The 15,321-nt window shown below is 41.1% G+C and overlaps 1 protein-coding gene across 1 annotated transcript in view; it reads right to left on the bottom strand.

Annotated features, from left to right (window-relative positions):
- LRRD1 (leucine rich repeats and death domain containing 1) overlaps positions 1-14,969 on the bottom strand; it is a 37,799-nt gene extending 22,830 nt beyond the window's left edge. The window contains exon 1 of the mRNA XM_075557614.1: positions 14,138-14,969. The gene's annotated coding sequence lies outside the window, so the exon portion shown is untranslated. The remainder of the gene's footprint in view (positions 1-14,137) is intronic.
- Between the last annotated feature and the right edge of the window lie 352 nt (positions 14,970-15,321).

The following is a 15,321-nucleotide window of genomic DNA, read 5'->3' as shown; positions in this document are numbered from 1 at the left end:
TGCACTTTTTGCCAGTTACTCTTCTGATCGCATTAGAAAGATGGAGAAGGCAAGCAAAAATGAAAGAAAATGGGAGATGGGTGAATCAGAACTCGGCTCATTTTTGGGAGACAGTAGCATGAATGTGCCACATGGAAAGCATGCCTTTAACACGTGGATGTTGAAAATTTGCATATGGTACTAAAGAAATTATGGAAATTTCTCTACAGGTGGTGGTAAAATGTCTTCAGGAAGGAGATATTTTTTCTAAAGACAGGTCGTGAGGCTTTTGTCTGACTTCTGATGAAGCTCCCCTCCACAGAGGTCAAGGCCCCAGCTCTGTAGGACCTGTCTTCCAAGCTTGTGGTTTCCAAATAACTATGCTCTTCTCCTGTCCCCTCCACCCTCTGGCTGATAGCTGCCCACTGCCCACTGCCATCGAGTCAATTCCATCAGAGCAGACCGGCCTCACAGGGTTTCAAAGTCTATAATCCTCTCAGAAACAGATTGGCATCGTTGCTCGCCCCCCCCCCCCCGAGAGACTGGTGGGTTTGAACAGCTGACCTTTAGGTTAGCAGCTGACTGCTTAGCCACTCCACCACCGGAGCTGCTGGATGGCAGCTGCATACTGTACTCGCAGTTTCAGTATTACTGCAGCTCCTCTCCTTCTTTGCTGTCCTCCAGTACTTCCATTGCTACCTCTTCTCTATTCAGTTGGTAAGATTTCTGTTCCTTATTAAAAGCTAACATATTCTGAAATTGGATTAAGATGATATCAAATTGTCAATACCCTCAGATATGTGGCAAAAGCGAAAAACATGCCTCTCTGGAAGAAGAGAGTATCTTGGGCTTTGAATGGGTTCATCTAGCTTGTTTTCAAACAGGTCAGACACAATAAAAGAAGACCAGCCATAGTGGAAGATAAGATAACATCAACGAGAACTGACATCAAACACAGAAGAACCACCAGTATTCAGCTGGTAGGCTGGCTAAAAGGCAGTACCACAATTTAATTAGGTTTATTATGGAAATAAACAGCCAGACTTAAGATATCCAACATTAACAGGAAAACACAAAAATCTAAATTACAGGTTAAAAAAACAAAACACAATGAAAAATTCCAGGGCTTAAAAATGCACTTACTACTCTGAAGGATTCAGGGGACATAGTTAACATGAGCAAGGCTGACTGAAGAGAAGGGCAAATCACAAGAAAGGTCAGAAGAAACTATCCAGAGTTAAGCATAAAGACTGAAAATGAGGGAAAATACAAAAGAAGAATGATAGAGGATTTAGTCGGGAAGTCTACCACACATGTAAATGGAGTTCTTCAAAGACAAGGGTGAAGGGAGCAGAGCACTCTTTGAAAGGTAAGGGCTGAGGGTTTTCTTTCCCATAACAAATCAAAACAATGAGCTGCAATGGAGTTGATTCTGGCTCCTATGGACCCTATGGGACAAGGTCGAATTACCCCTGTGGGATCCCGAGACTGTAATTCTTCACAGGAGTAGAATGTCTTGACTTTCTCCCATAGAGCAGCTGGTGATTTTGAACTGCTGACCTTGCCGTTAGCATCCCAACTTGAAACTACCACACCACTAGGGCTCCTGAAGATTTTCTTAAAATTTAAGTATTAAAAAAAAAAGAATCTTAAGAAATTGACAGGGTAAATGAAATGAGATCCATTCGCAGTTCATGTAATAGAGAAATTTCAGAACACAAAGACAAAAAGAAATTCATAAAGGCAGTCCTTGATAAAACAAGAAAAAACAGGAACAGCCTCTCCCTACCCTCAAAAAGAGCCAGTAAAGAAGACAGAAGATGTGAACATGTCATCAGTAGGTCATGGAGAAAAGACGGAAGCTGTCAAGTAGTTTTTCATGCTTGGACCCACAATCAAGACATCAAAAACCAGGTTGCATGAGGTCAATCTGCTGCACAAGACCTCTTTAGAGTATTGAAGAGCGAGGGTGTTACTTCGGGACTAAGGTGTCCCTGACAGAAGCCGTGGTGTGTTTCCAACCGCCTCATCTGCATATGGAAGTTGGGCACGGAATAAGGAAGACTGAAGAAGAAGCGGTGCATTTGATTTGTGGTGCTGGAGAAGAATATTGAAAGTTCTACTGCTAAAAGGACAAACAGATCCATGCTAGAAGAAACGAGGCCAGAGTGCTCTTTAGATGTAAGGATGGCAAGATCTCATCCTACAGACTTTGGACATGTGAGAAGAGACTTGTCCTGCTTGGTCAAGGAGAGAGGAAGTGAAAAAATGGAAGGCCCTCACAGAGGTGGATTGACACCATGACTGCAACATTGGCTCAAGCAAAGAACCTATTGTGAGGCTGGTGGAAGGATAAGGCACCGTTTCATTCAGGACTGGGAAGTGTTGTGGACCGGGACACTATGAGTCAGCACTCAGTGGCACCTAACAGCAACAGCAACAACAACAACAACAACGAGTTACAGTCCCAGAGACCCACGTGGGAAGTTTTACCTTGTCCTATAGGGTTGCTATGTGTGGGGTACCCACACTCACAATCAAATTGGTTCAAGGGGCAGTTGTGTAATTGAGGGTAAAATTAGAGAGACATCGGATAAGATAAAACTTGCCAGTGCTCACCTCTGGGACCAGCATGACTTCAGGAGTCAGGTCTGTGCAGAGAGAATGCCATTTCCAACCAAGGTTATATACATGCAAGCCCCCCTAGTTACAGGTAACCACATACAGAAAAAGTAGGCTGTACCCTAACCCTAAAGGCCCGAGTACATTGGGAGAGTAACCTAGCACCAGTGCCAGTCAGGTAAGGGTGAGTGGCTGTCCTCAGAGCCTAGAGAGCAATAGCACATCTGCTCTTGTAGATAAAGCTGCTGGCTACATAGAATTAGCCGCGTGCTTGTAAGAGGTAACCTTAAAGTAGCATTGTGATGGGAGGATATAGTGGGGAACATTAATTATGAGAATGTGATTGGGACTCACCTCCAACTCACTAGGGTGAAGGCCTCCCTCCACCTCAGAAACCCCGCCTGCCAGACTTCTCACACATGAGGCTAAGGGGTTCATGTGCATACACTGTCTTCCAGATCTCTGTTTGCCACAGCTGGGAGTCGGGTTTGACTCTGTGTAGCTGAACTTTGCACATTGAGGTGGAGACAGATATAGCCTTTCTGGAAAACAATTCGGCTATTTCTTATAAAGTTTCACATATGCTGACTACGGTGACCCAGCAATATCACTCCTTGGTGATTTAGTTTATGGCGGTGATTCTTAAACAACAGATAGGTTGGGTTGTCACACCTGGGATTGGAGCAGAACACTACTGGCAGGTAGTGAGTTTGGGCAGGGAGGCTGTTAAATATCTATCATCTGAGGACAGGTGGAAGGAGGAGGGGAGAAAGGGGGAACCAATCACAATGATCGATGCATAATGCACCCCCCTCCCAGGGGGATGAACAACAGAAATGTGGGTGAAGGGAGACAGTGGTCGGTGTAAGATATGAAAACAATAATAATTTATAATTTATCAAGGGGTCATGAGGGCGGGGGTGGGGTGGGGAGGGAAAAAAAAAGAGGAGCTGATACCAGGGCCTCAAATAGAAAGTAAATGTTTAGAAAATAATGATGGCGACCTATGTACAAATATGCTTGATACAATTGATGTATGGAATGCTATAAGAGCTATAAGAGCCCCTAATAAAATGATTGAGATAATAATAATAATAAAGGGATAAACAGTAAACAAAATAATACTTAGCAGTACAAAATAAATTCTATGAAAGTGCTTGAAAATAGTAAGATTAATTGATGGAGGGAAAAAGAGAAAAGACCCAAATAACTAATGCGGAGAACACAAAAAGGGGAGACAGTTCTATCGAATCCACAGGCACTAAGATGACCACAAGGGGATATGATAACCAACTGTATGTCAATCTTAATGGAAAGCTAGATAAAATGGACTAATCCATAGGAAAATAGTGCTTCTCAAAACGGACACAAGAGGGAGGGTGAGTTGGAAAGGGGGAACCGATTACAAGGATGTACATATAACCTCCTCCCTGGGGTACGGACAACAGCATTGTCTCCATGGCAGTGAGACATAATTAAAAATCTCAAATGTATGAACTAGATGACGGAGGCATCTTAAAAATGAAACATGGATGCACATCAGGAGACTTCTCTCAAAAAGTACAAAGAGAACCTACACACTGGGAGGAAAATGTTGGATAATAACATAACTTTAAAATTTATAGATCCAAAGAAGAAAATATTACAACTTAAAGAAAACTTCAGTACGTCATCAAGAAAAGGACAAATAGTCTGATTAAAAAATCAGGAAAGGACATGAAGAGACACTTCACCAAGGAAAGCATTCCAGCAGTCGACAGTTACATGAGGAGATGCTCCCAGTCATGAGCCATTAGAGAGAGACAAATCAAAGGAGAAAATTTCCCCCTGGCTATAATAGCACTGATGAACAAACCGCCAGTGCAGATCAGGGTGCAAGGACATTGGAACTCACATATACTGCAAGTCAGGCTGTAAAATGGTACAATCACTGTTTTAAAATGGATAAAATAGTAATTTTATCCAGCAATGCTTCTATTAGATATATATCCTTGAGAAATGAGAGCCATGACATGAATGATTTATTATACACCCTTATGCTCCACACAGTATTATTCACAAAGCGATGGAAAGAACTTAACTCCATTCATGGATGAATGGATAAACAAAATTGGTACACACACACTGGAATACTATGCCCTATTAAAGAATAAACAGTGCATCCAAGGCACATCGTACAACATCGGTGAACCTGGAAGACCTTACGCTGAGGGACGTATGTCAATTACAAAAAGCTCAATATTGTATGATACCAGATTATGGAAAGTCAAGAGATTTATACACAGAAAGAAAAATTATTTGATAGTTACCAGGCATGGGAGAGAAAGGGTGAGAAAATCACTAACTAGATAAAAGCACATGCATAAAACAAAACCACACACAAAAAAACCCTCACTTCCATTGAGTCTATTTCAACTGAATGTAAGTTGTGAGTTTTTGAGATTAACTCTTTACTGTAGAGAAAGCCTCATCTATCTTCCTCAGAGCTGCTGGTAGCTTTGAACTGCTGACTCTGGAGTTGGCAGCCCAACGCATAACCGCATAACTACTCCACCACCAGAAGACATGTATTAACTTGGGTGAAAGGAAAGGCAATACACAGTAAGGGAGAGGACAGTACAAAGTGACCAAAACCAAGAATGACACTAGATGTTACTTAATAATAAAAGGCAACAAGGGTAAATGCTAGCAAATACAAAATCCTGCAATAGCAAACAAGAATTTACAAGTGAACACATTGGTAGATGTTTGAGCAAATAAATCAAGTGCTTTTGAAAAATCATTTTTTGGTGTGTATGCTTTTCTTTTTTAAAAATCATTTTATTTGGGGCTCATACAAAACTTAGCACAATCCATATATTTATCAATTGTGTAAAGCACATCATTCCCAAAACATTTACTCTCCACTTAAGCCCTTGGCATCGGCTCTCCATTGCCCCTCCCTCATGAACCCTTGATGATTTATTATTTTGTCATATCTTACACTGTTGGACGTCTCCCTTCACCCACTTTTCTGTTGTCCGTCCCCCAGGGAGGAGTTTATATGTAGATCATTGTAATCCGTTCCCCCTTACCACCTCACTCTCCCTCCACCCTCCTGGTATCGCTACTCTCACCACTAGTCCTGAAGGGATCTTCTGTCCTGGATTCCCTGTTTCCAGTTCCTATCTGTACCAGGGTACATCCTCTGGTCTAGCCAGATTTATATGGTAGAATTGGGATCAGGATACTGGGGATGGGAGTGGGGGTGGGGAGGAAGCATCTAGGAACTAGAGGAAAGTTGTATGGTTCATTGCTGCTACACTGCACCTTAACTAGCTCATCCCTTCTGTAAGGGGATGTCCAGTTGCCTACAGATGGGTCTTAGGTCCTCAATCTGCACTCCCCCTCATTCACTATTTGATTTTTTTTTTTGTTGTTCTTTGATGCCTGATCACACAGGCTGATGTGCTTCTTCCATGTGAGCTTTGTTGCTTCTGAGCTAGATGGCTCCTTGCTTACCTTCAAGCTTTTAAGACCCAAGATGCTCTATCTTTTGATAGCCGGGAACCATCAGCTTTCTTCACCACATTTGCTTATGCACCCTCTTTGTCTTCAGTGATTGTGTCAGGAAGGTGAGCATCATGGAATGCCAGTTTAATAGAACAAAGTATTCTTGCATTGAGGGAGTACTTGAGTGGAGGCTCAATGTCCATCTGCTACCTTAATACTAAACCTATAAATATATACACATAGATCTATTTCCCCATCCTAATATATAAATATATGTACATGCTTTCATTTAGACCTCCTTTCCCCTCACCTTCCCCTCCCCCACATCCCCCGGAACTGTCGGTCCCGTTGTTTTCTCCTCCAGAGTTTTCATCCAGCCTATCTTATTTAGACAGACCTGCGAAGATAATAACAAGCACAAAACAAGACAGAGCAAAACCAAGCAACAAAAGAAAACAACCAAAAGCCAATGACAACAACAACAACAAAGAAAAACTTGTAGTTAGTTCAAGGACTATTTGTTGGCCTTTAGGAGTGTTTTCCGGTTGAGTCTGATGGTGTGCCATGTCCTGAACTCAAAGTCTATTTTTGGTATTCCTGGGGACTTTGTTGCTGTGTTCCCCTTGTTGTTCTGTTGCACAGACTTAGTGTTTTGCCTCGGTGTGGTGAAATCAGATCGGGTGCAATTCCTAAACTGTGTCTCCAGTGTTGTCCACTGTAGGGCTATGGGTCAGTGAGGGATGTTGCGTCTCATAGTGGGCCTGGCCATATGGTCTTCTCTGTGAATTGGCTTCTCTGAGCGGGAATATCATCCTAAAGGCTTGGTGGCCCAGGATGTGCTCCACTCTCTCTCCCCCCACCCCTTTCATTTGCTCCTCTGTGCTCTGATCAGACATATCCCTGTCGCTGAGCTGCAGCTTCAGTGCTGTCCTCAAATAAATTCTTCTGAGGGAGGTGCAGGTGTCCACACACTTGGGATTGGGGCCGGTCCCTGAAATCCCTTTTTTAAAAATATGTATACCTATGTTTATTGCAGCAATTTCTACAATAGCAAAAACATGGAAACAATCATGAACTTTTTCAATACAGCAATGATAAATAAGCTCTGGTACATTTATACTGTGGAATTTTATGCATCAATAAGCCCCTTTTTTATGACTGAAATATATGTAGAGATTTCAAAACGTTCATGGAAAAAATCTATTATCTGCTAATTCAGTTTTTCCGAGAACGTTTTGAAGCGCCTACCTTACTCCACTGAAGAATGTGCCATCAATGATTGAACCTCTCCTATACTGATAAAACAGAGGGTCAGCAGAAAAGAGCAAGGTCCTCAAGGAGACAGTCTGACATAGTGCTTGCAAAAATGGGCTCAGACACAACACAGATTGTGAGGATGGCCAGGACCTGGGCAGTGATTCGTTCCATTGATAGCACCTTAACAGCAGTAACATGTTGTTAGACATTAGATTCTGCCTCAGTTTATTGTAAGGCAAATACTTGAAGATATTTTATCTTGGTCTAGATATCTTGGTCAATTTATCTATTTTTTGATGGATAAATTAAAGAGGAATCACAGTGTACAAATGAATTAATAATTTAAAGGCTTATACACAGCTAAAATAAGAGACGGCCTTTTACTCTCCAACAAGTAAAATTAGATTCCAACTCTGTTGCAATATATATTAGGAGAAATGAACAATGCACTTTATCACCTATCTGAAAATATGTCCAGCTAGTCATTTAGGAAGAACCGGATTTTGTGTATACCACACAGCATCAACCAATGTTTCCAAGAAGAAGAAAAAAAGCAAAGCAAAAGGAGAAGAAAACTCATTGCCTTTTCCAATTCGTCATGGTCCCCGTGGGACAGAGTAGAACTGTCCCCTTAGGTCCTTCCTTATGTAGATCGTCTCACCCTTCTCCCACACAGCAGCTGATGCCTTTGAACCAGTGGTAGGATTCAGCCAGTTCTTACCGGTCAGGCAGAATGGATATTTAATTTTTTGTGGAGTTTGTCTAACTGGTTGTTAAAATGGCACTTATAATCAGGGTTCTGTCTAAGGTACGTGGTTGGGCAGTTGCTCAATGTGGAAATCACAAATTTATATTCTTTAAGCTTAAATGCTCATCTGCACAACAGCATATTCAAGATGCCCATAGTAATATTCATTCCATCCATATATATAAAAAATCAGAGTGAACTATGTTTGTAATATTTATTCATTTCATAAAACTCTCTATACTTTTGATGAGATACTACATTTGTATTTCCTGTGTTTGTTACTTCAGTAAACAAACATACATAAACAGAAAAAGTGTCAAATAACCAGAGGGTGACACTGTCATTCATTTCAACTTTGTGTTACACCCCCAAATTCCATGAGATATTATGAGTTGATTATGCAATTCCTGAAAGTGTTTAAGAGTTAAAAAATATGAAAGGGTTTTTTGAAAGATGAATATTATATGTTCAGAGAAGAGAAATTACCTATTTCTTTTTTTTTTTTTTTAGAAATTACCTATTTCTAACCTATGAAACCTAATGACAATTGGCCTACCTCTAAAGTAATGGGACCCTACTGCTACAGTGAAAAGGTGGTTAAAGATAAATCATACGCTGATGATGCTCAGATAAAAAGCAAAGGATATTGCAAGTGAAGATCCCAATCAAGAAGCAATATGAAAAAAGCATAAGTTTTAATGTTTTGTCATGTATTATATATTTTTTTCACTACTATCTTAAAACTCTTTCTTATCCCATACTCTAGTTTTGTGTACCTCTTTTATTGTTCTTATTTAAGTATTAACTGTATAAAATAATAAACTACCTTTTGGTATATCTTTTTTGATACTTAAAATGGTAATTATGACAGCAAATTAACTGGTAAATTATTTGAATCCCACTAATGGTTTGAATGGTTTAGCAGCCCAACACTTACCCCACTTACCCCCAAGAGTATGACAAAAGGACCACTCAATTAAGTGATAAAGCAAAGTGCACCAAGGTGTGAATACAACATACTGGCATGAAGCACGGAACTAATAGAGAGGTCTGCGGGGCTGGCCCCAATTCCAAATGCATGGACACCCCCTCCATCCCCAGAAGAATGAACTTCAGAGGACAACACTGAAGCTACAGCTCAGGGAAAGGGTGCATCTGATCAAAGCACACAGAGCAAATGAGAGGGAAGGAGAGAGAAAGAGAGAGTGGAACACATGCTGGCCCACCAAGCCCGGAGGACGATATTACTGCTTAGAGCAGCCAATACAGCCAGAGGACCATAGGGCCGGTCCCACCACACCACATCCCTCACTGACTCATAGTACTATGAGGGACAACACTGGAGACACAGTGCAGGAATTGTGCCTGGTCTGACCCTACACACTGGGGAGAAATGTTAAAGGTGTGCAACAGAGCAGCAAGGGGAACAGAGCAACGACATCCCCAGGAAATACCAAAAATAGACTTTGGGGCCAGGGTCATGGCACCTCACCAGACTTGTCTGGAAAACACCCCTAATGGTTAACAAACAGACCTAGACCTAGTTATAGGCTTTTCTTTTTCTGTCGTTGGTTTTTGTTGTTTCATTTTGCTCTGTCTTTTGTGCTTACTATTGTCTCTACATGTCTAGATAAGATAAGGAGGATAAACATTCCGTAGGAGAAAACAACAGGACCTATGGTTCGGGGAGACATGGGAGATGGGGAGGTGGGGGGAAAGGTAGTGGTGTTAATCAACCCAGGGACAAGGGAACAACAAATGATCTAAAATCGATGGGCAGGAGGGTATAGGATGCCTGGTAGGGCTTGATCATGGGCAATGTAGCCAAGAGAAATTACTGAAACCTGAATGAAGTTTGAACATGATAGTGGGACAAGAGGAAAGTAAAAGGAAACAGAGGAAAGAAATAGGAGGCAAAGGAAATTCATAGAAGTCTAAATACAAGCATGTACATATGTAAATATATTTATATATAATGAGAAGGAAATAGATCTATGTACATATATTTATATGTTAAGTATCAAGGTAGCAGATCAGCGTTGGGCTTCTACTCAAGTACTCCCTCAACGAAAGAATACTTTGTTCTAATAACCAGGCATTCTGTACAAGTCATCTTCCCTGACACAACCACTGAAGACAAAATGGGTGCAGAAGCAAATGTGGTGAAGAAAGCTGATGATGCTCCGCTATCAAAAGATATAGCATCTGGGGTCTTAAAGGCTTGAAGATAAACAAGCAGCCATCTAGCTGAGAAGCAATAAAGCCCACATGGAAGCAGCACACCAGCCTGTGTGATCATAAGGTGTCGGGATTAGTTATCAGGCAACAAAGACCTAGAACTAAAAATCGTATAATTGAGAAAACCGTTTTGAGAATGATGATGGCAACAAATGTACAAATGTGCTTGACAAAATGGATGGATGGATTGTGATTAGAGTTGTAGGAGTCCCCAGTAAAATGATTAAAATATACAAGTATCCAGTAAAAAAAAATCATATCATTGTGAATGTGGGGGGTGTGTGTCAAGTAGAGACCCAAAGCCCATTTGTAGACAATTTGACATCCCCTTACAGAATGGTTACAAGGAGATGAGCCAGTCAGGGTACAGTTTAGCACCTATGAAACATACAACTTTCCTCTAGTTCTTTAATGCTTCCTCCACAACCCTCCTGCCCACCCCCCTACTATCATGACCCAATTCTACCTTACAAATCCACGAGACCAGAGGATGTACATGGGTACAGAAAAGAGCTGGAAACCCAGGGAATCCAGGACAAACAACCCCTCAGGACCAATGATGGGTATAGCAATACCAGGAGAGTAAGGGTAAGTTGAGAGAAGGAAGGGGGAACTGATCACAATGATCTACATACAACTCCCTCCCAGGGGGAAGGACAACAGAAAAGTGAGTGAAGGGAGACATCAGTCAGTGTAAGACATGGAAAAATAACTGATAAATTATCAAGGGTTCATGGAGGGGGGGATATGAGCTGAAACCAAGGGCTCAAGTAGAAAGAAAATGTTTTGAAAATGATGACAACATATGTACAAATGTGCTTGACACAATGGATGGATTGTGATAAGCTGTATGAGCCCCCAATAAAATGATTTGAAGAAAGCAAAGTAGGACACAAAACAAGGGAGAAGCGGAGTCATGTTGAATACACAGCAGCGCTTAGGACTAAGTGGACCGGCCGCACAGGGTTCCCAAGGCTGTGATCTTTACGGAAACTGACTGCTACATAGTGGGATGAGAGAGAAGTAACGAACCTGGCCTTGGCTCACAGGGCCGTGGAAGTCAGAGCTTTATTTACCATCACCTGGAAGCTTTTGAAGGCGGCAGCGGCAGGCAGTGGCTCCCTTGGCTGGGCCCGCAGGGGCGTGCCCGGAGGCTGGGCTAGAGCGTTTGTGAGCTGGCACTAAGGTCACGCAGACAGAGGCTTGCACACTTCATTCAATTCCACGAGGAGGAACTCCCGTCTGTCCCCGCGTGTCGGGCACCGGGTGTGTTAAAGGGCGCGTGTCTAGGTTCTTGGCTTGTGCATTAGAACCTGCGGGGCCTGGATCCATTTAACCCCGTGGCTCCACGGGATGGAATCCTCGAGGTGTACTGGTTAAGCGTTGGATGCGAGCCGCAAGGTCGGCAGTTCAAAACCACTAGCAGCTCCACTGCACTAGGCTTTCTAGTTAGTCTCGGAAAACCACAGGCGGTTGCTACAAGTGAGCATTCACTCAATAGCAGAGCGTGAGATTTCATTCATCAGGAGACATCTAATTCTCAGGAGAGGTGGGTACTGCCAGCTACTGGTCTGGGCTTTGGTCCTCAGAGGTTCTCACGCTCTCATGGGGACTGTCTCACTTCAAAAACGCTTCCTTGTTCCTGCCTGATTCAGAGGTTGGCAGGCGGGGGTGGTGGGGGGTGGGGTGGGTGCGGTAGGCTGTTCAGGAGCCAGAACAGCATATAGTGTCGTGGAAGAACCAGCACGTCACTGTTAATTCAAATCTTCTTCGCACATAGTCCGAGCTCCTTAGTCTCGGTCCCCCAGCCCCATTCTTCAGTCACAGCATGCTCTCACACCACAAGCCTGCTTACCTCGCAGAAGTGGACAATGCATCCTTGCTCAAAATGGATTTCCTGAGTCGATGATGACTTGGAATTCTGGAGGTGGGCCCACCTTTGTGCTTATTAGGAAGGGTGCTGGGAATACGTGTAGCTCTCCGAAACCCACGGGGGAACTTCTACCCTGCCCTACTGGGTAGAATTGACTCCATGGCACTGAGCTTGAGTACTACTATTTTAAGTGTGTTTACCCTACTTTCAAGAGTCCTGGTGGCTAGTGAGTTATTCGTTGGTCTGCTAACTGCAAGGTATCCGATTCAACATCACCAGGCACTCAGTGGGAGAAAGGTGAGGCTCTCTGTTCCTGTAAAGTGCAAAGCTTAGGAAACCCACCAGAGCAGTTCATTCCATCTATAGGGGCGCTTTGAGTTGGAATCCATTCAATGGCAGTGAGTTTGATTCTGAGTTTCTGGTACTTCGATTACCTGGGTCTTTGGAATACAGGGAGTTTTGTCCTGTAAACATTTTAAAATCTAATTTTTTGATTTGTAATTTAAATTCCACATTGGAAAGCAGGTTGAGGTTTTATCTTGTAATTGTCTTAAGTTTTATTGATAGATTGAAAATCAGATAAGTTAAACATTACAAACATTTTGTCAAAGTAACTAATCCACCTTGAAATGTTCTATTTCTGAATCATTTCATTTATACAAAGTGTAACACCCTATTGTCATTTTCATGACTAATTATAACCAAGAACAAGGGCTACTGTTACTAAATCCACAGGACCCTACTTTCTAGAAAGACGAATCTTTCTGTTCCCATAAAGTTAGTCTCAGAAACCCACAGGGGGCAGTTCTATGGTTCTATATGTTGCTACGAGTGATAATAGACCCGATGGTAGTGAGTCTGACCATAAAATAATGTGTAAACACCATGCATTTATTAAAAATAGTAAAAACGTATAAGTGAGCAACTTAAATGTAATTAAATTCCAAGGTTTAACTAGAGTTGATAACCTGTTAGTGAATTGTTGACATAAATGAAAATCCAGCTTATGTTTCTTCCAAGTGGTTATGTGTGCAAAATTAAGTTTAATATTAATTGAAAGGAAATAATCCAGAATGGCAAAATATCACACAATTTAAGTGAAAGTGCTTATCCATGTTTCTGTCTACAAATGATTTATCATCTTAGGGTCTTTTTCTTTTACTGCCCCACTGGCATATAATCAATAAAATACACAGTACTATCAGTTTCTGTAAAATATAACTAGGAATATAAATTATTAAAACAGTACATCCAAAAGTCAGCAAATGATTTTCAATTACTAGTTAGAGATTATCTGTACTATGTACTGCCTCCTTCATTTGCTCATATAATTAAGAGTCGATGGCATAATTATATTATTCTATAACAATGAAAGCATTTGATATACATTAAAGGGACTTGAAACAATTGCCTTCAATATTATTTTAACTATATAATTTGTTCTATTTTTATCAGTTACTTTTTTCCCTGTTGAATCATAGCATATGGGGGTAAGTCAAAAAGAATTGCTATAAAATAGAAACCTTTATTAAGCAAAACTATCAAAATGTGAAGCTATTTCTCTCCACATATCCTCCATGTAGATCTATACATTTCCATCTCTCTAATCCTTTGATTTATACCATGTCAAAACAGAAATTTAGGCATCTTCCAGGGATTCAAATGGTGCTCTTTTGAAATATTCTGAGTTTTGGCAAACATCAGGGTTGTAAGGATGGAGTCAGGTTGTCCCACCAAATAGTAGGCCTGCCCTTAAGAATGAGCAGGTGCTCAGTGTAATTTTCCTGGTTTTTTTCTCAGCACGAGTTTCTCCCTTCGTCCCAATTAGCTCCTGAAATGGTCCTTTGTCCTTTAAGAAAATCTATTAAAATGGCTCCTTTGAAATCTCAAAAACAAAACCCCAAAGACAACTAACAAAAGTCACTAACCTTCTGAGCTGACTTCTCTGCCTTGAGCTCATTCTTGAGATCTCTGCAAACTTCCTTTGGCCCATCTAAAAACTATTGTTTTGAGGAGAAAAAAAATTTTTTAATGAATAAAAAATTGTTTTATGTGGGGCAAAACCACCTCACTATTGTGGAGTTAATACGGACTCATAATGATCCCATAGTCAGAACAGAAAAGCACCTTTGGGTTTCTCAGACTGGATCTTTAAAGGAGCTGCCTGCCTGCTTTGACTTTCTCCCACAAGGCAGCTGGTGATCAGAATCACTGATCTTTCGGTTACAACTATCCTTCATGTTTGGATTCACTGTTACACAGGAGCTACATACCCAGAGGTGAATCTCAGCTTTATCACTTAATCTCTCTGGCTTGTTACATGAATGCTTTTTCATCTGTAAAGGGGAATCACAGTAAAGTTGTTGCCTCATAGTGATGAATATATGTTAAAATGCTTTGAACAATGCCAGGCACACTTTTAAGTATTGGCAATTATTATTATTCAACTCACAGTAAAACTCTAAATCCTACATTCAACCCATCCTGGGTATCCCTGCAATGGATCCTGTGCTTCCTTTACCAAAGGAATTTGGTAAATGTATTAAATTGGCCCCCTATCTCCACCCTTACCAGACTGTCTGAAATTTATTTGGCCCCAGCATTGTGAACATCTTGGACTCCCAGGCCTTGGTCCATCTGCTGGGACTTCTCCAGTCTGCCCACCTGACTTCCTATCCAAACAACAAATATGACCGTAGAGGATGACATTATGAACACAAACCTTCAAGGAGAATATGGCCATCACAGATGATTTTTCAGAAGTACTTTGTATGCATTCAAACTAATTTGTCTGACTTTTTATACAGTAAATAATATTCCTTTTTCTGTATTTTTAAAGAAATTTTATTGCAAGTATCCTTTGTATGTAAATTATATGCAAATATTGGAGTCCTGCATTATATTTTTATACTATCAAACCTTGCTAATCAGAGTAAATAATTTTTTGCCAATGACTTTTATAAGCTGAAATTTAAATCTAAATACTATCAATGTAATTCTATTAACTTTGGTCATCAATTGTAGCAGTTTTAGCTGCTGCCAGTTCTATTTTATTGGCATATTTTTATCATGGCTAATTTTACTATCGTCAATCTTGGCCATTTAAGAACTT

This window comes from Tenrec ecaudatus, chromosome 9 (assembly GCF_050624435.1).
Source record: "Tenrec ecaudatus isolate mTenEca1 chromosome 9, mTenEca1.hap1, whole genome shotgun sequence".
In the NCBI taxonomy this organism is placed as follows: domain Eukaryota; kingdom Metazoa; phylum Chordata; class Mammalia; order Afrosoricida; family Tenrecidae; genus Tenrec; species Tenrec ecaudatus.
This window is presented reverse-complemented; position numbering and strand designations above follow the sequence as displayed.